Consider the following 27,088-nt stretch of genomic DNA (forward strand, 5'->3'; position numbering starts at 1 on the left):
GTTTTTGGTGCTTTGTGTACTTTGGCTACCTTCTCCTTCTCTTTCTCTCGTCAATCCTGCAGGTCTGTCTTTTCCTGTTTCAGTGGTTTGATCTTGGCATAGAGCACCTGGTTTCTCCTTTTGCTGTGGTCCAGGGCAGGCACCACATGTCGCTAGCACCTCTGCATATTCTTGGTGGTATCGGGACCCTTGACATTCTGGATCCTGGTGGCTGTGACTGTGTCCAAAAGCAGGGGAGGCCAGTGGTCAGCATCACCTTTGGCCAGACCCTCGGTTGAATCACCCTTCCCAGAGGTATTTGTCTTTGGGATCCTTCCCTTTTATGTATTCTTTGTTGTCTTGAATGCTGAAGGTCTGATGGGAGGATTTCTTCTGCTGGTGTTCTGGCAGTAGTTTGTTGCCCACAGCTCTCTCATGGAGTCTTGTTGTTTCAGACATCTGAGCTCTGGGATGGGAAAGATGGGCTGGCCACATTCCCAGGCTCTGGGAAATCCTCTATTCTCCCACTCTATGACTAGGTTGTCAATTTCCTATTGTACTCCAAATTTGCCTCGAGTCTCTTGTTTACCACTCAGTTACCTCTACCTTCCTCAACTGCTGGTAGTGGTGTCAACTAACAGAGGGAATCTTGGTGCTACAGGGCAGCATGGAATGTGGGTGGCCACGATTCTTGTATCCCATTGGTCAGAAAGAACCATAAAAGAATGGGGGTATGGCGGTATCCTGTGATGCAGGCAGAATGGGCAGAGTCAAGATGACAGCAGCCCCTTTCCCAGGGAACTCTGTCCAATCCAGTTGGGAACAAGAGGGAGACCTGCTTTAGCCATATAGCTGCACAGATTTTTGTGTGTATGCCTGTTTGTTGCCAGTCCCGGACATTGAACTCAGGACCTAGGCACAGTTGGTGAGCTGTTTTTGCTCAAGGCTACTCTTCTACCACTGGCTCTACTTCTGGCTTTGTTGACACTGAAGTTGGACAGGGGTCTCAAGTACTTTCCAGCCAAGGGTGACTTTGACCATGAATCTCCTTTCACAGCCTTGTAAGTATCATGGAGGACTGCTGAGAGCCACTGGTGCCTGCTTAATTATTGGTCTTGATGATGTTCTTGAACAGACTGGTGAGTTCCCTATCTTCAGATTTAAGTAGTGGGAGCTGGAGCCCACAATTTGAATCCTGGTCCTGCCACCTCCAAATGGCAGAAGATCCTAAAAACTCATTTCTATCCATATGAATACCAATGGAATGTGATGTATATCATGATTGAATGGACAGTTTTTGAATGATTCTAGGATAAAATTATACACAATTATATTCTAGGACACTGATTGATTTTAATCAATACTTTATGAAGCATTTAAAAAATTACATTCATTAAATGGAGAAATAATGAAATACCTAAGAATTGGGCATCACATAGCATAGAGATGCCATTTTTTTCTGCCAGGACTGACATTGGAACTCATGGTCTGGGTAAATCTGTTGCACTGTGTAGCAAGGGGGGGCTTGCTTTTTTGAAGTCAAGAAATTCAAGTCTGTTCCTTAGGCCTGAAATTGATCCCCACCCCTAGAATACAGTCTATTTGTGTACATTTTAAATATATGATTTATATTTACATACATATATTGACTCCATATTGCATTTAATGTAGTTATTCATTTTATTTTTTGTTTTGTTCATGTAGTGACCATTTATTTTATTGACTATTATGGCACATAGAATATTGATTACATAGGATATAGGTCTGCATATGTATTTCACTTCATACCTGACACACAGGACTTTCACAGAAAAGGAAAACATGTGTCACCATCTGCTTCTTACTCCATGATTTCTTGTTTGGGAGTGCTGGCATTTGAACTCATGGCCTACAGTGCCAAATTCATGAATGATTGAGTGTCAGCATGCCATACTGGGGCAAACTGAGCTGACAGGCATTTCCCAGGACCTGAGATTGAGCCCCAGGGGTTGACAAAATAAGAACAGATTGACATGCAGATGGTAGTATGCTAATAAATATATGTCTTTATAGTGTACCAGAGATGTCTATCCATTATTCAGTTATATAGTCTACATTCATAACAATTCTTGGGTATTTATTATGTCTCCATATAATTAATGTTATTGTTTTCATCCTTAATAAACTATTAAGTAAATCAGTGTTCTGAAATTAATGTGTCCCTGTAAGAAATAGTAGTCTTTTCAAAAACATAAACTCTGGGCTTGGCGCTGTCCCTGCACTATTCAGCTCAAAGCGAGCACTCTATCACTTGAGCCACAGAGCCACTTCCAGAAATAGTAGTCTTTTAATGCTTCATATTAAATAAAATTAGTCAGCCTACTGAAATCATAATGTCTAATTTTATATGAGTATCACTCATGAGCAACTCATTCAACTGTGACACTTACAACATTCAATCATTATTCCTATAAATGGGAATGGGTCTCTTAGGATCTCCCGCCATCTGGAAGTGACATGACTTAGATTCGACTCTAGGCTTATATTGCCATGCAGGACTATATCTTCCCCAGTACCCTGCCAGCCTTCAGCAATACAAGAAGTACCCTTTGGAGCCGTGTCATTCAGACCCAAATGGTCATGGTGCAATATGTTAAAACTTCATCTCACCACTTCTTCTGTGTGCATTTTTCCCTTCCACAAGGCCTGGAGGTCCAGGATCCCAGGATTGCCTGTGGTTCCAGTGGCTGCACCCCAGACTAGAGTGATGGAAGATGAGGCAGAGTTGCCATGACCTGAGTTCAAGACCTTGCTTCACACAAAATAAATAAATAAATAGACAGATAGATAGATAAATAATCTCCCTGGCTTGCAATTGGTGCCGTTTTTTCTGCCAGGCTTTGGATTTGAACTCAGGGTCTGGGTAACTTTGCAGCACTGTGGACAATGGAGAAGCTCACCGTGCTTGAAGTCAAGAAAGTCAGGCTTGCTCCCTAGGCTTGAATTCAAGCCCCAGCTCTGGGAAACATACTATTTATGTATATTGTAATGATAAGATTCATACTTACTTATAGATGTTCAGTACATATCCTGTTTGTTGTGGTTATTTATTGTATTTCTGTTTTATTCATTAACCATTTATTTTATTGACTGTGATAACACGCATTCCATTTATTATTTTGATGACATCTTATCACATAGTATCTAGATTTGTAGAAGTGTTCTCAATCATGCCTGACATCCAGAACGCTCAGAACAAAGGAAAACAGGTGTCACGCTTGGCTTCTTAATCCACAATCCAATTGTTGGCAGTGCTGGAATCTGAACTCAGGGCCTAGCAGAAACAATTCATGAATGGGTGTGTCAAAACGACAACCTCTAGCCCAGGAAACTGCCAGGCAGTTCCCAGACTCTGACATCAAGCCACAGGGGTGGACAAAATAGCCATACATGGATAGGCAGTTGGTAGTATACCAATAAATATATATTTGTATAGAGTGCCAGAGACATCTACCTAGGATTCAATGACATCAACTACGTTCCTACCATCTCTTAGGTAGTTATTATGCGCCATTGAAGGAATAGGATTCTTTTCATGCTTAATAAACTATTCAATAAGATCAATGTGTCTAATTTTAGACTAGACCTATGCATGCAGAAACTTCTCAATCATAGTTTGTTAACATTCCATCGGTATTCCGATGCATAGGAATAAGTCTCTTGGGAAATCCCCCGATTGGTAGGTGTCAGGACCAGCAGTTAAACTCAGGGCCTACATTGCTGCATGGGACTATGGCTTCCCCGATAGCCCACTAGCCTTTGCCAATGCACGGTGAAGTACCCTTTGCAGACATGTCATTCAAGCCCAGGATGGTCACCATAGAAAGGGAAAAAAATGTAAAAAATCCATCCCGCGGCTTTTTTTTCTCTCTGTGTATTTGTGTGTGTGTGTGTGTGTGTGTGTGTGTGTGTGTGTGTGTGTATGTGTGTTTTCCTGCAAGACTTCAAAGCCTAGAATCCCAGGATTGGCTATGGGCCCATGGCAGCCTGTCACCTGAGGTGATTGAAGCTGAGGCAGAGTTACCACGAACGGAGTTCAAATCCCTTCCTTGGCAAATAATAATAGTAATAATAATAATAATAATAAACACCCTGGCTCAGAACTCGCACCATTTTTCTACCACTGCTGGGTTTCCAACTCAGGTCTGGGTAAATCTATAGCACTGTGGAGGAAAGGGAAGCTCACCATCCTTGAAGACTACAATATCAGGCTAAGTCACAGGGCCTGAATTGAAGCCCCAGTATTGGCAAAAATAATATACCCACCTATTTTACATATAGGATCTCTATTTACATACATGTGTGGAATGCCTCATGAATTCAGTATAGTTACACTTTTTATTGTGTGTCTTAGTCATGTATGCATTTTGTGTTTTATTGAGCATGATGACCGATATAACTGTGCAGAAACGGATGACAATCATTCCCATGGCTATGGAGTTGCCTGTATAGCATTCTCCATCCTCCCTGAGAACCTGGACTTTCATAGGAAAACAGGTGGATCGATGTGTTTCTCACATGAGAGTTCATCTATTGGCAGTATTGGGATTTTAACTCAGAGCCCAGCAGGGCCAATTGGCGAAAAGTTCTAGGTGAGGATACCAGCCTGTGAGCAACTAAGGAGCTAGACCTTTCCCAGGACCTGACATCGAACCCCAGGGAGGGCCAGGATAGTCCTAAATTCATAATTTAAACACAGGATCTATATTGACATACATGTGCGGTCATCATTTTGCATTCGGTGCACTTCTCCTTAATTTGTGTCTAATTCATGGAGGTATTGTGTATTTTACTGAGTATGGTGACAGCTATAACTGTGCTGACATGGATGATAAACTTTTCCCATGGTTACAGGGTTGCCTATGCATTCATTCTCCAGCCTAGCTGAGACCCAGGACTTTCACAGGAGAGGAAAACAGGTGCAATGACTGGCTTCTGACATCAGGATGAATCTTTTGTCAGTGCTGGGATTTGAACTCAGGTATGGGTATCTCTGTTGCACTGTGGGAGAAGGGGAGGTTCACCATCCTTGAAGACTAGAATGTCAGGCCTAGTCCGGGGCCTGATCTGAAGTCACAGCACTGGACAAAATAAGAAGCCCAGCTCTTTTTAACATAGGATCTCTATTTACGTACAGGTGTGGTATGCATCTTGCATTCAGTGTAGTTATTCGTTTTATTTTGAGTCTTTTTCAAGGATGTATTGTGTATTTTATTGAGCATAGAATGACATATAAAACTGTGCTGACATGGATGACAACCTATTCTCATGGGTGTAGAGTTGCCAATGTTTCTTGATTCTTGCTGAGACCCAGCACTTGCACAGTACAGGAAAACAGGTGCAAGAATTGGCTTCTCACATTAAGATAAACCTTTTGGTAGTGCTGGGATTTGAACTTGGGGTCTAGGAAGCCCAACAGCCAAATGGGTCCACATGAGCCCATCAGCTTGTGAGCCACTAAGGAGCTAAGACATACCCAGACCTGAGATCGAGCCCCAGGGTGGGGATGGGGCACAATATTCATCCATTCATAAGCTGAAGCTAGTATGCTAATTACCTATTTGGATAGAGTAGGAGATGTAGCTAGCTGTGTTCAAATCCTATCTACCATTCAAGTACCGATTCTTGGATCTTTCCCAATGCCTCCATTTCCTGAATGTGATTCTTATTGTCACACTTCATGAACTCTTAATTAAAAATAATTGTTGTGCCAAACATCTTGCCTATCATTTCCTATGAGAATCATGCATGAACTAAACTCTTCCCTAGGCCTGAATTCAAGCATCTCATAACATTTATAGACATGTTAAATATATGATTTCTACTTACATCAATATATTCAGTCTATATCATGTTTTTTGGAGTGATACATTATATTTTATCATTTATTTATTTATTTAGCATTTATTTTATGGACCGTGAGTGCACCTATAACATTTATTACATTTATTCCCATCTATTCCATAGCGTGTAGCTTTGCAGACTTATTATGAACTTGCATAGAAAAGGAAAACAGGTGTCACCCTTGAAATATTACACCAGGAAGAAATTTTTGGCAATGATGGGACCTGATGTGAATGCCTGAAAGGCCCAATTCATGAATGGGTGAGTGTCAGCACCGCAGCCTCTAGCCCATTCAGCTACCAAGTGGATCTCAGGACCTGGGATCAAGCCCCAGGTTTGGCCAAAATAGCAGTAACTTTCTATGATGATGGAGATATATAAATAAATAAAATTTATGTATTTATTTTAGTGTCTGGTCGTGGGGCCTGAACTTTGGGCCTGGGTGCTGTCCCTCAGCTCAAGGCTAGCACTCTATCACTTGAGCCACAGCACCACTTCCGGCTTTTTTTCTTTTTGCTTATGTGGTGCTGAAGAATCGAACCCAGGGCCTCAGGCATGCAAGGTAAGAGCTCTACAACGGAGCCACATTTCCAGCCCAAATATAAATTTAAATATTTAGGCACTGCCAGAGGTGTCTATCTAGTATTCAATGACATATACTACCTTCCTACCGATTCTCATGTATTTAGTGAGAACTCCATTTAATCAATAGTATTCTTTTAATACATAATATACCATGAATTAAAGTCAATCCCTGTCCAGTAATTATTGGGTCTAATTTTAAGCAAGACTGATTGACGGACTACTCATCCAACCATGACATTAACCACATTCTTCTGGTGTTCCTATGGACAAGAATATTTTCTTAGGCTCTTCAGCCCCTTGTAAGTGGCATGACCAGGATTCGAACTCAGGGCCTAGTGTCCACGTTGGCCTATGGCTTCAATGATAGAGCCAGCCTTCAGAAATGCCAGATGACCTACAGGTTGCAGCCATGTCATTCACATCCAGGATGGTCAACGTGCAAGGAAGGAAAACAGAAACTGCTGACCGTCCTCGGTTTGTGGCTTTTTTTTGGTGCTGTTTTCATTTTCTTTTCCTGTGAGCCCCTGAGGTCTAGGACCACAGGATGGGCTGTGGGTCCAGAGGCGGCACTATCCCAGCCTAGGGTGATGGAAAATGAGGAGGAGTTGCCACAACCTGAGTGCAAACCCTGTGCTTGGCAAAAATTAATTAATTAATTAACAACACTATTGAAGCTCCCTGTCATGGATTTCGTGCCATTTTATTGTCTGCCATGCCAGGGATGTCACCTTGGGATCTAGGTAACTCTGATGCACTTGTGGGAGGCGGAGGAAAGGAAGATCTCCTCCCTTGAATGCAAGCAATTCAGGCCTGTTCCCTAGGCCTGAATTCAAGCCCCAGCCCTGGAGAACATAATATTTATAACCATTTATATTTTATCATTTATACTTACATCCATACATTCAGTCTATATCTTGTTTGTTGGAATGATTAATTATATTTTATTATATATTTATTTGTTTACAATTTATTTTATGGACTATGAGTGCACCTATTACATTTATTACATTCATTCAAATCTATTCCATAGCAGGTAGCTTTGCAGATATATTATAAATATCATACCTGACACCCAGCACTTGCACAGAAAAGGAAAACAGGTATCATACTTGCAATCTGACTCCAGGAAGACATTTTTAGCAATGCTGGGAACTGAACTGAGGGCCTAGAGGCCCCATTCACAAATGGGTGAGTGTCAGCACAGCAGCCTCTAGCACATTCAGGTGCCAGGTGGATCTCAGGACCTAGGATGGAGACACAGGTTTGGCCAAAATAGCAATACCTTTCTATGCAGACAGTGGTATACAAATATATATTTAGATATTGCCAGTGATGTCTATCTGTTATTCAATGACATATACTACCTTCCTAGCGATTCTCAGGTATTTAGTGAGGACTCCATTTAATCAATAGTATTCTTTTAGGGGATGGGAAGGTGGCTTATTGGGAGAGTGTTATCCTGCATGCACGAGTCCCGGTTTCGATTCCTCAGCAACACATGATCAGAAAAAGCTGGGAATGGCACTGTGTCTCACATGGTACCGCCTTAACCCTGAGCTGAAAAGCTGAGGGATAACGCCAAGGCCCGAGTTCAGTCCCCACTACTGACAAAACACACACACACACACACACACACACACACAAACCCATACACAATGTATTCTTTTAATGCATAATAAACTATAAATTAAAATCAATCCACATCTTGTGAATACTGGATTTAGTTTTTGCTAGACTAATTGACAAACTACTCATCCAACCATAACATTGATCACATTCCTCTGGTGTTCCTATGGACAGGCAATAGTTCTTACGCTCTCCAGCCCTTTGTAAGTGGCAAGACCGGGATTCAAACTCAGGGCCTAGGTGTGCAGATGGGCCTATGGCTTCGCTGACAGCCCACTGACAGAAATGCCAGGTGACCTACAGGTTGCAGTCGTGTCATTTGGACCCGGGGTGGTCACCATGCATGGAAGGAAAACAGAGAAACCTCTAACTGTTTGCAATTCGTGGCTATTTTTCCTTGCCATTTTCATTTTTTTCCTGTCAGCCATGAGGCCTAGGCTCCCAGGATGGGCTGTGGGTCCAAAGGCTGCACAAACCCAGCCTAAGCTGATGGAAGCTAAGGCAGAGTTGCCACATCCTAAGATCAAATCCCGTGCTTGGCAAATAAATAATAAATACATAAATAAATAAATAAATAAATACATACATACATACATAAATAGAAAATAAAATAAAATGAATTTTAAAAATTTAAAAATACTAATAGTGCTCTCTGGCTTGGATTTCATGCTCGTTTTTTTCGGCCCGGCCTGGGATTTGCACTTGGAGTCTGGGAAAATCTAATGCACTCTGGGGGATGGAGAAACTCACCCTCTTTGAATACAAGCAATTCAGGCCTGTTCCCTAGGCCTGAATTCAATCCCTACCCTGTTAATTAATATTCATCCACATTTGAAATGATTAATATCTACATATTTATGTTTACTTCATATTGCTTTGAGTGTGTTTATTTTTTGTATTATTAATTCATTATATTTATTGACTATTAATACACTTATAACACGTATTAAATTTATTACATCTTATGAAAATTATACAGATTTGCATATGTATTATATATCTTACTTCAGACCCAGGTCATTCACAGAAATTTTATAGTAGATGATCCCATGCCAAGAAAAACACAAAGAATACACTAACCAAAGTCTAAATTATCCCTACGCACCCCAGTGGCTCACATATTTAATCCTAGTTACTCAGGAGGCTGAGAACTGGAAGATGAAATTTCAAAGCCAATGAAGGCAGAAAAGCCTGAGAGACATCATCTCCAATTAACTGGCAAAATGCCAGGCTACAGGTATAGCTGAAGTGATAGAAAATCAGCTATGAACAATGAAGCCAAGGAAGAGCAAACTGAGTTCAAATGTGAGCAGAGGGGGTTGGCGGAACAGAGAACAAAACAATAAACAAATCCCACCTAATTTATGGTACCAACCAAACTAAAAAGAAAAATGAAGCTTTTTCATTTGTATAACTTTACATGAGCACATATGCTCTTAGGTACACTTCAAAGCTATGTTTTTAATAATATATATATACATATATATTTTAATAATGCATATATATAGTTAAATAAACTAAGAAACTAGCCAATGAATAAATACTTCTGAATTAGTGCCTTAACCATGGCACTATAAATTATTTATACTAAAAGTGTTTTCCAAGTTTCTTTTCTCAGAATCCATCTTTAAGAAGTTTTTTCATGTGCCTGGCAACAGTGACTCATGCCTATAATCCTAGCTACTCAGGAGGCTGTGATCTGAGTTTGGCGGTTCAAAGTCAGCCCAGGCAGATAAGTCTGTGAGACTCTTATCTCCAATAAACCACTAGAAAACCGAAGTGGCACTGTGACTCAAGCAGTAGATCACTTGCCTTGAGCTGAAGAGCACAGGGATAAACCCTGAGTTCAAGCCCCAGGACCCCCCAAAAAATGTTTGTTCATGCAGATCATAAAATTCTAACATTCTGAGCTTTAGGAAACTTTCCTGCCAGGGTCTTATGCTCTTTAGAAAAGTACTCCACTACTGAGATACATCACAGTCCCATTGTTTTCGTTTTTCATTTTACAATCCAGTTTATTCCCAAAATGCTTAGAAGTACCTACTGTCCTCACAGAAGTGAAGTTTTATTCAGAAATCCTACCTTTTGTGCTATGAGGACTTCCCTAGTGTATTTCGTGGTAGGCACTGAGGAAAACTCATACGACACAAATGCAGAGAGTTTATAATTGTAGAAAAAACTCTAAATAGAAATAAATTCAACTGTCCCGATCTTCTAGGGAGAAATGTCCTGATTTTCATTCTCACTCTTCAGGGCAGATGGTCAAAATAGAAACACCTATATGTTATGCTGAAATGTAAAAGTTTAGACCCCTTTTTTGAAAAACTCAAAATCAATATGTATCAAATAAAGGTGAAGTGAACTTAAAAAATATTAAAAATGCTAATGAAGCTCCCTGGCTTGGAATGTGTGCCATATTTTGTCTGCAAGTCCTGGAATTTGAACCCGGGGTCTGGGTAACTCAATTGCACTGTCAGGGAAGGGGAAGTTCACCCTGCTTGAAGACCAGTAAGTCAGGGCTATTCCCTAGGCCTGAATTCAAGCCCCAGACCTGGAAAACATACTCCTTATATACATTTTAAAGATAGGATTGAACTTCCATACAGATGTTCAGTCTATATTATGTTTGGTGTGGTTATACATTATATTTTTTTCATTTATTTACCGTTTATTTTACTGACACTGATGCATCCTAACTATGTATTACATTGTTTACATCCTACCATTTACATATACCATCTAGATTTGTAGATGTGTTCTCCATCATGCCTGACACGCAGAACTCTCCCAGAAAAGGAAAACAGGTGTCGTATTTGGCTTATTACTCCAAGATTAAATTTTTGGCAGTGCTGGGATCTGAACTCAGGGCCTAGCAGGTCCAATTCATGAATGGGTGAGTGTGAGCACAACAGCCTCTCGCCAATGAAGCTGTGAGGTGGTTCCTAGGTGCTGAGATCGTGACCCAGGATTGGCCAAAACAGCGATACAAGGATAGGCAGGCAGTAGAATACAAATAAATATATATTGGTAAAAAGCACCATAGCCTCCTATCTATGATTGAATGACATATACTACATTCTTCCCAACTCTTAGGTATTTATTATAACACAATTAAAGGAATGCTATTCTTTTCATGCTTAATAAAGCATGAAATTAAGATCAATCAGTGTCCTAGGATTACTGCATCCAATTTTAGGCTTGACCAATGCACAAACTTCTCTTTCAATTGATATTCCTATGCATAGGAATGAGTGTCTTGTGATCTCCTGCCATTGGTAGTTGTCAGGACCTGGATTTGAACCCAGGGCCTATGTTGACAGGTTGGCCTATGGCTTCCCTGCTAACCCGCCAGCTGTCAGGAATGGCAGTTCAGGTGTAATTTGCACCCGTGGCATTCAGACCCAGGATGGTCACCGTGCAAAGATTAAAAAAAAAATTAAACACCCATCCCTCTGCAGCTTGCCACTTTTTGTGCTATCCTACTTTTTTTTTCTTTCTGCAAGCCCTCTGGGACTAGGATTCCAGGATTGCGTATGGGTCCTGAGGCTCCACCTAGCCTAGGGTGATCAAAGCTGAGGCAGAGTTGCCACGACCAGAGTTCAAGCCCTAAAAAAGCCACAAAAAAGAAAAAATAAAAAAAATGATTATTCAACTATATTTAAAAAAATAGAGCTCTCTGGTTTGGAATTTCTGCCAGTTTTGTTTCCTAGACTGGGATTTGAACTCAGGAACTTGTAGCAATATGAGGGAAAGTGCAGATTTGCTACTATTTGAGTTCAAACACCGTGCCAAGCCAAAACTAAAAAATTAAGTCACTGAGTTTGGTAGGGGGAGTAGTTGTGGAGATGGGAGGTAAGGGATGGTAGGGGGAAAACAAAGGAGAAGGTAACAATGCTCAATAGGAAATATACTCATGACATTGTTCATGTAACTGTGACCATTCTGTACAACATTTTTACAATAAAAAACATACAAAAAAGAAACCATGTAGTATTTCGAGAAACACTTTGGGGGTAAGGGGAGGATGTCTGAATAGATGTACAAAATTCTACACTGCTTTTTATTTAATATTCAGTATGGAACTGAATAAACATAACTGCTTCCATTAAAAGATTAAGTTACTGTCTTGGAACTGGGGCCAGTATCTCTACCATTGTTGGGATTTGATCTCACCGTCCAGGTAACTCTTTTGTACCATGAGTAAAGGAAAAATTTACTGTCCTTGAGGAAAAGAAATTCAGGCTAGAGTTCCCATGGCCTGAATGAAGGCCCTGTAATGGAAAAGATATTTCTATACATGTGTAATACATGATATTTATGTACATATGTATGTTTATTACATATTATGATTTTCATTACTGATTTTGTATTTATTTTATTTTTTATTTGATTAATTTTTTGTTTATTTTATTTACATTATTCCCATTTACATTTTGCACATGTATTATACAATTATACACAATAATTTAGGACATTGAATCATTTATCATTAAAACTTTTTGTGTTGAAACATGATACATAATTAAATGAAGGCATTTGTCACAGTCTTCTCACGTTTAGAGTCTCTCCCAAGAATGAGCTTTGTCTTATTTATCTTTGGACACCTTACTATAGGGGTGTTTTTAGATGATTTATACTGAGAAAGCTTTTCTTGAGGACAGGAAACTTGTGGGATAAAATTGTAAGGGGGAGGCTAGAAATGTGGCTTAGTGCTAAAGAGCTCACTCAACATGCATGAATACCAGGGTTTGAATCCTCAATGCCACATATTCAGAAAATGCCAGATGCAGTGGAGTGGCTCAAGTGGTAGAGTGCTAGCCTTGAGAAAAACAATCCCCAGGACTGTCAAAAACAATAGGCCAGATGCTGGTGGCTCACACCTGGAAAACTACCTTCTCATGAGGCTGAGATTTGAAGACCACAGTTCAAAGACAGCCTAGGCAAGAAAAGCCTGTTAGATTCTTATCTCCAAGGAACCACTAAAAAATCCCATGTGGAGCTGTGGCTCAAGTGGTAGAGAGTTAGACTTGACTGAATTGCTCAGAGACAGTGCCCAGGTTTGATACAAGACACACAACTGGAAAAAATTGAGGGTTAATCAAAGTACTTTTCCTATTTGCTAATTATGAGAATATTCTCTGGAAAATCAACACTAATATACAGCAGAATTGGAGTCAGACCTCCAGGCTTAAGTGTAGCAGATCGACATGCCCAGCCTCACTGACTCTAGCATTGTAACCTTGTGTCCACAGGGTTCTGAAAGGTCCAATGTTGAAAGGCTTAATATGCTCCCCAAACCCTTTTGTGATAAGCAGTTGACTTGTATTGTCAATGTCATTACTCATCTGAACCTAGCAGAGCACCAGTAGCTCTTGCCCATCACCCTAGCTCAGGAGGCTGAGGTCTCAGGATCACACTGAAGCCAGCCAGGGCAGAAAAGTCTATGACACTCTGACTTCCACATCTGAAAGGTCAGATGTTCAAGAGCTTCTTGTTTTTCCCTTGGTGATGAGAAGTTACTCTAAATGTTCTTAGTGTTCTTGACCCATTGCCCCATCCTGGGTTCAAATGAAGTTCTCAGGATCCAAGCCCTGGCACAGTCAGCAGGAAGAACTCCAGTATAACACTGTATTTGAAGGACAGAAAACAATTTCAAAAGCCAGGCTAGGTGAAGAGAACAAGGAGGCAGAATATACACACTCAACAGTGAAGTGAGCTGCAAAACCACTTCATTCATTCCAGGGACAGCCAGCAATGGGGGAAACCTGAAATGTTTGTTACAGTTACACCAGGATCAGGCTTTTCTCAGCTTCCTCAAACAATGACTAACCTTCCTCACTCAGGTGAAGAGAGCTTCAGGCTATCTTTAGGTTACCAATGGAGAGTCAGTTTAGTGAGGGAGAGGGGAGGAACAGAGTAGAAAAGCCCTGCTCTCTGGTCTTAGGGAGTGGGTTTTTTACTCTCCATCTATCAGATTTGAAGGCCCTTCTTCTACCTCTGCCAGTCTTTTCTCCTTCCTTCATTCTCCACATCATTAATGCTAATCCCCAGTCCAAGGTGAGGCAGGGTCATTTCTCTTTTGTCCCCAAGCAGCTGAGTTAGAACCTGGCTCTGCCCTCTTGGCTCTGCAGCATTCGGCTGCCTGAGAAGTGGTAAAGAGACATTTTTCCTGCTTTGTGGTTGTGTGAAGGTGATGCTGGTGTCCTGGCACACTGCAGAAGCTTCATGACTGGGAATTGTTCCCTTCTTTCCTCCTGAAGTCCAAGACCAGATTCATCTATCATTTTTCTATCTATCTATCTATCTATCTATCTATCTATCTATCTATCTATCTATCTATCTATCTATCTATCTATCTATCTATCTATCTATCATCTATTGACCTGTCGTTCTTTCTTTCTTTCTTTCTTTCTTTCTTTCTTTCTTTCTTTCTTTCTTTCTTTCTTTCTTTCTTTCTTTCTTTCTTTCTTTCTTTCTTTCTTTCTTTCTTTCTTTCTCTTTCTCTCTCTCTTTCTCTCTTTCTCTCTCTCTTTCTCTCTCTCTGTCTCTCTTTCTCTCTCTTTCTCTCTCTCTTTCTTTCTTTCTTTCTTTCTTTCTTTCTTTCTTTCTTTCTTTCTTTCTTTCTTTCTTTCTTTCTTTCTTTCTTTCTTTCTTTCTTTCTTTCTATCTTTCTTTCCTTCTTTCTTCCTTTCTTTCTATGTATCTATCTATGTACCAACTTATCTACCTGCCTACCTACCTACCTACCTACCTAACTAACTAACTAACTAACTAACTACTTAGTTATCTCTTTGACATTTCTTGGGCTGAACTCAAGGCCTGGACATTGTCTCTAGCACTCTGCTACTTGAGCCACAGCACCAATTCTGGATTTTTCTGTGTATGTGATACTGAGGAGTCGAACCCAGGGCCTCTTGAATGCTAGGCAAGCACTCTCCCACTAATCTACATTCCCAGCCCCCTCATCTATTTTCTTAATGGTAGTTTTTACATATATATGCTACCATTTTGCGTCCCCAATTATAATTTTCTGAATACTGCTTATTTCTATGAACTCTGATCTTCTTTTCCCCTGCCTGATTTGTGACTGCTCCTGCATTGGCCTCATAATAAAATGTAAATAAAGGCTGCTGAGAGCTTCAGTGTGCATCATATAAGGAAATAGGCCTAGAATCCTGGAAGAGAAAACCAATGGGGCTGAAATGAAGAGAATGATGCAGTATGTACAATGAGCATATCTAAAACATAAACCTGTAAATAAAAGCAGAAGTTTTGCATACAGCCTCCTTTGCACTTAGGGACTTAATATACACACGTAAGTAACTAGGACACTGATACATAAACTTGGCCTTCTCTTTTTGAATTTTCTTTTGTGGCCATCCTATGGCTTAAACTGAGGAAGTGATGCATTCCTCAGCTGTTTTTCACAAGGCAGAGTTTCTACCACTGGCACAGCTCCACTTCCAGCCATCTGGTTCTTCAATGGAAATAAGCACCTCCCAGGCTTTCCTGCCTGGTCTGGCCTGTATGGCCTGCTTGGCTTTCTCTCTCAAAGCTGGAGCTCTACCTTCTAGGCCACTGCTCCACTTCTGGTATTCTGGTGGTTTATTGGAGACAATAAACCTTTCCTGCTAGGGCTGGCTTTGAATGGAGATCTTCTGAGGAGGCTTCAAGTGTATTTCCTCAGGGATTCATCTAGGAGCTGCTCCACCCAAACCTTTAGTCTAAATCTCGAGAGGTACTAGAGAAAAACGGAAACAGGAACATGCTTCTAGTGTGTCCTAGATACTTAAGGTTGGAGATACAAAACAATCATAATTATTAGATCATTTTATAGGCAAAAGGAGCAATACAGATAGTATAAGGATTGCTCCAGCTTTCGGTCCTCATATCCTGAGACAGTAAATTCACTGCAGCTCAATGCTAAGTGACAGAACTGGCATGTCCTGTTGACATTTGCTCCTAAATCCTGTAACACTCATTTCTCACTTTTGGCTTCAACCCTGTGACCAGAGGGTAAGATGAAGAGGGAAAATACTCTCAGAGAAAACAGGTATAAAGAACATTGGGTAGTTTACTTATAAGTCTCAACCATAGGAATGACCTTATTAAGAAGTAAGTCCAGATTATAAAACAAAGAAGAAAAAAAAGAAGGTGAAAGTGCCTGCTGACTGTAATCCCAGCTCCTCAGGAGGCTGAGATGTAGAGAATTGGAGTGTGAAACCAGCCAGTGTAAGAAAGTCCTTGGCAATGTTATTTCTAAGAGATCACAGAAAAACCCAGAAGTGGGGCTGTGACTCAAGCTTAAGGCAGTACCCTTGAGCAAAAGGAACTCTTGGACCAGGCCTAGGCTCATAGTTCAACCCCAGGACTGCCCCCTCAAAAAAAAACTGTACCTCAATTTCTTTGTGTATGTATGGATGTATTCCTCTAGGTGAAACTCCTGAGTAGGTATGATGAGTGGCACCAAGCAAGGAAAATTGTATTCAATACAATGAGTTCATAATACAGAGACTGCTTTTTGTTAAATTTTATTTTATTTTATTTGTGAACATACTGTACAGAGGGGTTACAATTACATGGGCAGGATAATGCGTACATTTCTTACCAAGCATTGCAGCCTCCTCCTTTGTTTACCCTTCACATCCCTTCCCCTATGATATTGCATGTTCCAGGGCTCCCCTCACTGCTCCCAATGTAGCCTGAGGGGTTCTCTTCATCCCAGGCCAGCTGGAAGAAGTCTCCCTCAGTGTCTGGACAGGAACACAAAAGACCTCACTCCTGTACAGCTGTGTACCAAATACTCCATCTGGGCCAATTAGTGAAGATGTGTGGGCGGGCTCTGAAGGTCAGGAGAAAAAGGCCTGTTTTTACCCTTAGCTATCTCTCTTCCCAGTGCTCTGTTTTAAGAGGAGACCTTCATTTTTGCCACCTCCCATTGCAGGCCAACTTCTGTGCTCTTATCCTGCCTTTATGAGACTATATTCCAGTGTACAGATACAGTGCTCAATATAATTCAGGAGTCCTTCAGGCAGACAACTAGGGCACTGAACATAATGAAACGTTTCATAGTCGGCAATGATGGGCCTATAATGTTTCTCCTAGGTTTCCAGAACCTTGGGAAATCCAAGCACATGTTGGATATCACAAAGCTTCCTGTCATCTAGGACTGATGAAGCTCATCAGGTTTTGAAACCTTTGACCTCTCCTAGTTGGGCCTTGGGTGGTTAGGTTCTGAGGTTAAACATAGGGCCTGGGTGCTGACCATGAGTTCAGATCTGAAGTCTGGTGCTTTACCACTTTGTCACAGCTTCACTTCTGCTTTCTCTCTGTGTGTGAGTGTGTATACATGCATGTGTGTCCTGGAGCTTGAACTCAAGACATGAGCACTGAACCTAGTTTCTCTTGTACAATGGTTGCCCTCTCCCACTTGAACCACAGAGCCCCTTCAGGCTTTTTCCTAGTGATGTGGTTCTGAGAAATCAAGCCCAGGGTTTCATATATGCAAAGCACTCTACCCCTAAGGCACATTCCTAGCCCTCTACTTCAAGTTTGTTAGCTTGTTTCTGTCTTTTTGTTGTTGTTGTTGTCATTGTAGGAGTTGAAATCTGAGCATGGAAGCTGTCCCTGAGCTCTTCAGCTCAAATCTTATGCTCTACCACTTGAGCCACAGAGCCACTTCCAGTTTTCTGGTGGTTCATTGGAGCTAAGTGTCTCAAGGACTTTCCTGCCCAAGCTAAAACTTTGAACCATGATCTTCAGATCTCATCCTCCTGAGTAGCTAGGATGATCGGCATGAGCCACAAGCACCTAGCTTCCACTTCAGGTTTCTTAGTGGTGAATAGGATATAATAGTCTCATGGTATCTTTTGTGTCAGGGATAGTTTGGAACCGAGACCTCAGCTTCTTGAGAAGGCAGGATGACAGACCTCGGTTATAGAACCCTAAGCTGTGACACTCTGTTGCAAGGGGGTCCTTGGCTCTGTGTGGTGAGTGCTAGCCATGAGCCCAAGAGGTATGGGTCAGTGCCTAAGCCCTGAGTTCAAGGTTCATGACTTAGAAAAAACAAGACAAAACAATTGTCTCCTGTAGACAACTCACTAGTCTCCAGTAATACATAATTTTGTCCCTGCCATGGGGACAGATCTGAGCCTCAATATTCTTTTCTGCATAGTCATGTCAGTTGGAGTTCTTACAAGGACAAGATGAAAGCATGCACCCTTTGAAGGACAAAATACATAACACTTTTTTTTGTCGGTCATGGGGCTTGAAATCTGGGCCTGAATACAGTCCTTCAGCTCTTCAGCTCAAGGCTAGTGCTCTAAACTTGAGCTACAGCGACACTTCCAGTTGTCTGGTGGTTTATTGGAGATCAGAGTTTCAGCGACTTTCCTGCCAGGGCTGGCTTTGAACCACTATCCTCAAATCTCAGCCTCCAGAGTAGTTAGGATTAATGGTGTGAGCCACTGGTGCCCGGCTCCAAATAACCCTCTTTACAGGACTCAGCACACAGCATCCTGTGAAAGACTCATCACCCAGAACCCAATGCAAGACTCAGCACACTGCACCCTGTGAAGGACTCAGCACATAGCATCCTGTACAGGACTCAGCACACAGCAGCCTGTGAGGGCTCCAGCATTCCAGGAAGGACTCATCACATAGATGCATCCCACAAGCTGTCATTAGTATTAGGTTGCTTTCATCAGTATCACCATTCTTTCAGAAACACATCACAAATTGCACAAAGTTCACATCTAATGATTCAGAGGAGCATTTTTGGGGGGGCAGTCAGCCACAGGGATTGCACTGAAATGTTGGGGGTACTGTCCTAAGATCTTTTGCTCAAGGCTAGAGATCTATCACTTTGATCCACAGCTCAGAGTTTCACAGACATCCCGCCAGGACTGGGTTTTAAATACACCAGTGTCAGATCTCAGCCCCCGAGTAGCTTGGATGACAGGGGTGAGCAAGCCAGCACCATCTGGTTCTGTGGGGCTGAGTTGCAGTCGTATACCTCTGAGTAAGTCAGGTTAGATGGCAGCTGTCAGCACCAGACTCCCGTCTGGCTCTGTGATGAGGTATTTGAAGTCCTATCCTTATAGAGTTGCAGTCACAACATTCAACATTTTTTCATGCCCATCCTGGACCTTGAATAAGAGTCTAGAAACAGTCCCTAGGCTTTTATGCTCAAAGCTAATGCTCAACTGCTTGAGCGAGAGCACAACTTCTGGATTTTTATGTGCTTGTGATAGTGAGGAATCGAATCCAGGGCTTTGTATGTACTAGCTATCATTATACCGCTGAACCCCAGGAGTGACAAGTGTATGAACAGATAAATGTGTAGATTGGCATATATGTATATGTATATACATATATATATATATACAAATATATGTATGTATAAGACAAGAGAAATGTGTCTGTATATTATGAAATTACATATATTATATTACTATCCATTATTGACATTCAAATTATTCCTTCCACTTTTAAGTATCATGGTTGAATACATAGTAAAGTATTAATTGAAAATTAATCAATGTAATAAAATTGTTGTGTATAATTTTATGGTATACTCATACACTAACTACTAATTTGTTACTTTTATAAAATTCAATTCGAATTGATGTACATGCAAATGGGTTTCTTGGACTCTCCCGCCAATATTTAGTGGCAGCCCTGGGATGCAACCTCCAGGCCTAAGTTATGGTTTTGGTTTTGGCGTCCCTAATAGCCAGCCAAACATCAGCATGCAATGTCATGTACACTTTCAGGGCTTTGTCATTTACACGCAGGATGGTCACAATGCAAAGGGAAAAAAAGGAAAACCACCTTCTTGAATTTCTCCATTTTATCCTTTTCCTATTTATTTTATCTTTTGCCAACCCCAATATTTGAACTTGGGTCCTAGAATCCCAGGGCCAGCTGTGGCAGAGATGCCAAGAACTGAGTTCAAGCCCCGTGCTTGGCAAAAAAATAATAAAATAAAATAAGGCTATGGCTTGGAATTTGCACCATTTTTCTGGCAGGCCTGGGATTTGAACTCGGCATCTGGGTATCTCTGTGTCACTGTGGGTGAAGGAGAAGCTCACCGTCCTTGAAGACAAGAAATTCAAACCAGTTCCCAGGGCCTGAATTGAAGCTCCAGCACTGGAAAAAATACACACATGAGTTTAGTGAATATGATGGTTATTACCTTTATTCATTTATTATTATTACACATATAACATTTCGTTTATTACATCCTATCATACATGATATATTTGGATATGAATTATACATCATACTGAGACCCAGGACTTTTTTTTAGGAAAAAAATGTGTCAAAAGTATCTTTTTACTACATGAATTAATTTTTGGCAATGCTGGGATTTCAACTCACGGCCTACAATGTCTAATACATAAATGGAGTCAAAGTCTTAGCACACCAACCTCTGGCAAACTGAGATGCAAGGAAGTTCTAAGGACCTGTTACCTGTTATCAAGCCACAGTAGTTCCCAATAGATATATATATATATATATATGTGTGTGTGTGTGTGTGTGTGTGTAGATTGTTGTATGCTGTATATATATATATATATATATATATGTAAAGAGAGAGAATATGAGGATATTATTAAATTTTATATATATAGTTACCAATAATTAGTTATTAAGTTATGTCTCCATTTAATGATATATAGTTACCAATAATTAGTTATTAAATTATGTCTCTGTTTAATGAAGTATCATGGTTGAATACTTATGAAAGCATTAATTAAAAATTAATCAATATCCTTCCATTAGGGAAATCATAACATGGTGCTAGAATAGAAGATATAAATCCAATGATTTATGTGTGGCTTTCTAAAATACAATCATGAATTTACTGCAAATTTAATTACTTTTATAACATTCCACTTTCCTTCACATAAATAGGAATGAGTTTGTCAGGAGCTCCCTCCATTTCTGTGTGGCAGTTCTGGGGCTCAAACTCCAGGCCTGGGAAGTTTACTTCGAATGCAAACCATTGGAATGACACTGAAGATTTCAGATTGTCATGATTAAAAAAAGAACAAGAAGAAGCAAAGAAAGCCAGGTGTCAGTGGCTCCTGTTTGTAATCCTAGCTCCTCAGGAGCCTGAGATGTAGAGAATGCCAATTTGAATTCAGCCAGGGCAGGAAAGTCTGCAAAACTCTTATTTCTAAGAGATCACAGGAAAATATCCCCATGTGTTGGGGCTGTGGCTCAAGGGCAGAGTGCTACTCTTGAGAAAGAGGAGATTAAGGATAGGGCCTAGGCTCATATTTCAACCTGAGACCTGCCAAAGAAAAAAAGAAGGCAGTAACTCCGTGTCTCTGTGTATGTATGGATGATGTATGGATGATATGCATTCAGCAGGTTGCCTATGACCAGACCCCCAACATGTGAATGCTGGGACAAGCCCTCAGAGAGTACTAAGCCAGTAGCTTGAACAAAGCATCCTTCTCTGCCATTTAATAACTGAAGCCCAGAAGGCTTGCCTTGGCTGGTGTATTCAACGGGTTCATTATGTTCTGGCTGAGGTGTCCCATTGGGACATCTAGCAGCCAGCCACTGCCTCCAGGGAGACCACTGTTCCTAGGCTGTAGGTATTGTGGAAGGTTCTGGCTCAATATTCCCTATCCCTGTATAGGACGTGAGCCTAGATCTCTGGGGCCTGGTGGCTATCACTCATTCATCATTCCTCATTACCGAGTCCCACTCTGGTCCCAAATCCTGGCAAAGATTTGAAATGCCCATCGATTTCTGTGCTGAAAAGAGTATGCCAATAAATCCCACCCTCATAGTTCCTGTTAGAAGTAAGCATTGGGCTTTGAATGTGGCTAAGTGGTAGAGTGCTTACCAAGCAAGCATGAAGCCCTGGGTTGGATTCCTCAGTATCACATAAACAGAAACAGCCAAAAGTGTCACTGTGGCTTCAGTGATAGAATGTAGCCTTGAGCAAAAGCAGCTCAGGACCATGCCTAGACCCTGAGATCAAGCCAACACTGGCAAAAAAATGTGAACTTGGTGAGACCTACAATTCTGGAACTCAGAGGAGAGCCAAGGTAGGTAAGAGGTAGAGGGCAGGTGGTGGTGGTTCACCCCTGTAATAATAGCACTCAGGAAGTTGAGATCTGAAGATTATAACTGCAAGCCTGTGCAGGCAGGAAAGTCTATATGAGTCTCTTTTCTCCAATTAAGCACCAAAAACACCAGAGCTGTGGTACAAGTAGTAGAATGCTATCCTTGAGCATAAAAACTCAGGGATAACATCAAGGCCATGAATTCTAACCCCAGGACTGGCACACACACACACACACACACACACACACACACACACACACACACACACACACACACACACACACACACACACCAAGATACAGCATTTGACAGTCAGCCTGCACTAGTTCGATCTCTAGCAACTCAGTATTTAAAAAAGTGAGAGAAAGGAAGGAAAGATTCGCTCCAGGAGGTGATATGACCAGTGCCAAAATTCCACAGGAGTTCTAAGATGTGGAACAGGACAGAGGGCCTAGGGAAGAAGGTGCAGAGCATGTGCAAAGGTCCTGAGGGGTGGTGTAGAGCAGGTGGTGTGGGTGGAATGAAGCTTCTATGGCCTCAGACAAGTCTGGCAGAACACTGAAGGCAGGGTCAAGGTTTGTACTTGAGTCACAGGTAGGGCAGAGGGTGGCGTCCCAGAATGGGGCTCAGGGGAAGATTAGCTTGACATTTTACCAAAGACCCCAGCCAATTTCTGTGGCTGGAAGCCTATTTTACACAGCTCCTGACCTTCAGGCCCCCTTTGCATGGAGGAGTCAAGGCAAATGAAGGGAAGAACTCTTGCTCAAGAGAAGCTTCTACCCAATGCCTCCAGTGGCTAAACCCCTGTAAATCCTAGCTATTCAGAAGTCTGAGATCAGAGATGGTTGGTCAAAGCCAGTTCAGTGGAGGAAAATTAGTGACACTCTTCTATCCAATGAACTACCAAAATCCAGAAATCAAGCTGTGGCTCAAGTGGTAGAGTACCAGCCTTGAGGGAAAAAGTTAAGAGACCAGAGCCCAGACCCTGAGTTCAAGCCCCGGTACTGGCACAGAAAAAAATAAAGAAAGTTTTCAGGAGATCCCAGTACACTGTGGTGAAAGGCCATTATCAGCTGGGCGCCTGTGGCTCATGCCTGTCATCCTAGGTATTCAAGCCTGAGACCTGAAGATCAATCAAAATTAAAAGCTGGCTTGGGCAGACTCTTATGTCCAGTGAATCACCAAAAAGCTGGGAAGCAGAGGTACTGTATTTCAAGTGGTACAGCACCAACCTTGTGAAAACAAGGTAAAGGATAGCACCTAGGCTCTGAGTTCAAGTCCCGGTAAACACACACACACACACACACACACACACACACACACACACACACACACACTAATATCCTTAATAGGTGCCAGTGGCTTATCCCAGCTATCCTAGCTACTCAATAGGCTGAAATCTTAGGATGGCAGCATGAAGCCAGAACAGGTAGGAAAATCTATGAGATTCTTATCTCCACTAAGCTACTAAAAAAAGATGAAAGTTGAGCTCTGGTTCAAGTGGTAGAATGTTAGCTTTGAGCAAAAGAAGCTCAGGGACATTGCCTAGGCTCTGAATCCCAGCTCTAAGATTTTTTTTAAAAGTCATCCTTTGCCACCCCCCAAGGTCATAAATCCTGATTTTGGTCATCCTAGACCTCACATCCACTCCTGCCACTTCCACAGTACTGCCACAAGTGGCCAGTGTGTGGCCAACACTGGGTTAAGAAGTGAAAGTACATAAGGGGGTGTATAGCCAGGTCAACACTAATACCCCAAAACAATGAGGTATTGGCCATACCAGTCTCTCATCCCCCAGTTCCCTGGCCCTGGAATCTAAAGTTTGTGCCTCTGTATTCTGAGCATCTGCAATTTTTTAGAAGGACCTGAGAGGCCCAGTTGGGGCCGGAAGATAGACTGTCCTGTGATAAAGTACATTTACATTTCCTAGACACTGACCTATACTTCCAAGCCACCTTGGCCTCACCTCCCATGTAGCCCTAGATCCTCCTTGCTTGGGCAGCCTTCAGTCAGCTGTCAATCTCGAGTTGGCCAGAGCCACCAGCAATCCCTGATTCCCCACTCCACTACCAGCCTCATGAGAGGGATGTGCAGTCAGAGGCCCAGCTGAGGAAAAGGAAAGGACATCACATGACTGAGGCCCTCCCTCTCAGGCAGAGGAAACCCTAAGCCAGCTGGCATCACTGACCCAGAATCCCCTGGAGGTGGCCAAATATTGGGACAGCGAGACTTGGGCCCCAGAGAAAAGTTGGAACACAGGCCTGTGGCAATTTAGGACTCGTTGTAGACCCTTATAGGGGGCTAACAGCAAGGTCGGTGTGAAGGAGGGGCACCATCTGAGGTCAGAAAGAGGCAGACCAGCAACCAGGAAGGGGACAGAAAGAGACGAAGGAAAATTACACACACACAGACACACACACACACACACACACACACACACACACACACACACACACACACACACACACACACACGGATATTCCAAGCCCTTAGCAGTTCCTGAGAACAATACCATGAACTCCCTCTATTAGGATCACATCCAACCCCTGAGAAGATGGCACTATCATACTCCGACTAACTGTAGACACAGTATTGAGCCTCTCATATCTGGAATGCTCATAACCCAGCATGGAATTTCCTACCGTACACACTGCAATGTGGAAAACTCAGCCAACCTCTTTGCTTATTGTTGGTCATGGGGTTTGAACTCTGGGTCAGGGAGCTGTCCTTCAGCTCTTCAGCTGAAGATGAGCACTCTACAATTTGAGCCATAGTGCCGTTTCCTGTTTTCTGGTGGCTCATTGTATATCAAGACCCACAGACGTTCCTGCCCAAGCTGGCTTTGAACCATGGTCTTTACATCTTAGCTTTATGAGTAGCTAGTATGACAGTTGTGAGCCACAGCAGGCGCCAGATTCATCCATCTTCATATACCCATAGGAAACCAAATTCATCAGGCCACAAACTTCTTGCAACTCTTTACTTCAGACTTTGACACCCAGCATCCAAATCCATCCTTCATTAGGGAGAATACAGATACAACAATCCCACCCATGCACCCATTTGCCCACTCCCTGCCTGCCATAGGCTTCGACCACTTGAGTTCTTCGTAAGGCCCCATCCATTCTACTGTGGCTTCAAACTGGTGCAAACTTGCTGAGTTCTTAGAAATGTCTGTAAAGTGAGGCCAGCACCTGGTCTCTCAATCACTACACCCTCCCACACACACCTCTACATCTTTGCAGGAAGATGTTTTACTTTCTTTTTTTCAATTGTGGGCTTGAACGCTGGGCCTGGATACTGCCCCTGAGCTCTTCAGCTCAAGGAAAGCACTCTACTACATGAGCCACAGCACCCCTTTCAGGTTTCTGGTTGTTTGTTGGAGATAAGAGTCTCAGGGTCCTTCCTGCCCAGTCTGGCTTTGAGCCGTGATCCTCAGATCTCAACTCCTGAGTACTTAGGATGACAGCCATGAGCAACTGGCACCCAGCAAAACATATTTTTCAATGCCTGTCATCCTATCCTCTCAGGAGACTGAGATCTGAGGACTGCAGTTGGATGCCACCCTTGGTAGCATAGTGCATGAGCACTCTTTATCTCCAATTAAACACCCAAAAAACCTGGAAGTGGAGTTGTGGCTCAAGCAGTAGAGGGCTCACCTTGAGCTGAAGAGCTGAGGGATAGTGCCCAAGCCCACAGTTCAAGCCCCATGACTGACCAAAAAAGTATTCAGTTTTCACTAACAAGTAGGAACAAATATGAGAGATTGAATAGTAACTAGAGCATTATCATTATATTTATTTCTCAGTGATCATTCTTGTAATAATTAATGAGAGTTTTCCAGCCAGGTTAAACTTGAGAGTTAGTGAGGTAATGGATTAGATGGTAAATAAATCTGAAATTGTTTTAGGGTACAGGGGTTCAGAAAAACGTAGGATCATTGGAAACTACAGTATTTTTCCTGATAAGAGAATTTGAGGACAAATAATACTTCATGTTAGGGAACAAGATAACTTCAGAGGTAGAGTCAGAAAATTTGTGGGAATTAGGACAAATTGAAACGCATTTCCAGAGTGCAAACTAGAGTATCCATTAGAATGATTAAAAACTAGAGTTTTTTTGTTAAACATTAGAATTGGACTATCATTAGAGTGAAAGTTTGGTTTCAGTTCCAGCTGGAGTTAGAGTTAGCCTTAGGGAAATGGAAAGTTTAGGGCCAAACTGAAAGTAAATCTTCGAATAACAAATCTAGCTAGAATTAGGATGAATGTGAAATAAGAAACTGATAATAATATTAAGAATATGATATGATTAATGCGAGGGCTAGCCTCAATATTCCAGTTAGGGTTCGGGTTAAAATATGGCAAGATACTGAGTAAAACTACAAACTATTTTTAGAAAGATGAGTTGAATCAAAGTTAAGATGAACAAAAACTAATGTATTTGTATGGCTTTTAGAATCCAAAGGCTATTAGTTCTAGGGTTAAGGTTACTGTTCTAGTTCAGGTTAGACTTAGGCTTAGGGAAGGGTAAGCTTTACGGTAAAACTGAGTTTTCTGCTAATATTTTCAAGTAAAATATTTTGAGATTTAACAATAACTACAGAGTTTTACTAAGTTTCCTCTTTAAGGTTGAATTGGGTTAAATTTAGAGTTAGGTTTCTAGTAAGATTTATATATAGTTAGTGTTAGGTATTGAAGTATATTTTAAATAAACCTTCAACTTCTTTTTGGAGATATAGGAGTTCAGTAAACGTTAAGATCAGTGGAAACTGTGATAGTTTTCATGATATGAAGACTTGAGGTTAATGATTCATAATAGGGAACGATTTCAGAGACCAAGTCAGGGAATCTGTAGGATTTGGAACAAACTGCAAATCATTTCAAGGACAATGAGTATCTGTTAGAATGTGTCTAAACTCGAGTGT

The sequence above is a fragment of the Dipodomys spectabilis genome, unplaced genomic scaffold (assembly GCF_019054845.1).
Source record: "Dipodomys spectabilis isolate Male_0828 unplaced genomic scaffold, ASM1905484v1 ptg000070l, whole genome shotgun sequence".
Lineage (NCBI taxonomy): Eukaryota > Metazoa > Chordata > Mammalia > Rodentia > Heteromyidae > Dipodomys > Dipodomys spectabilis.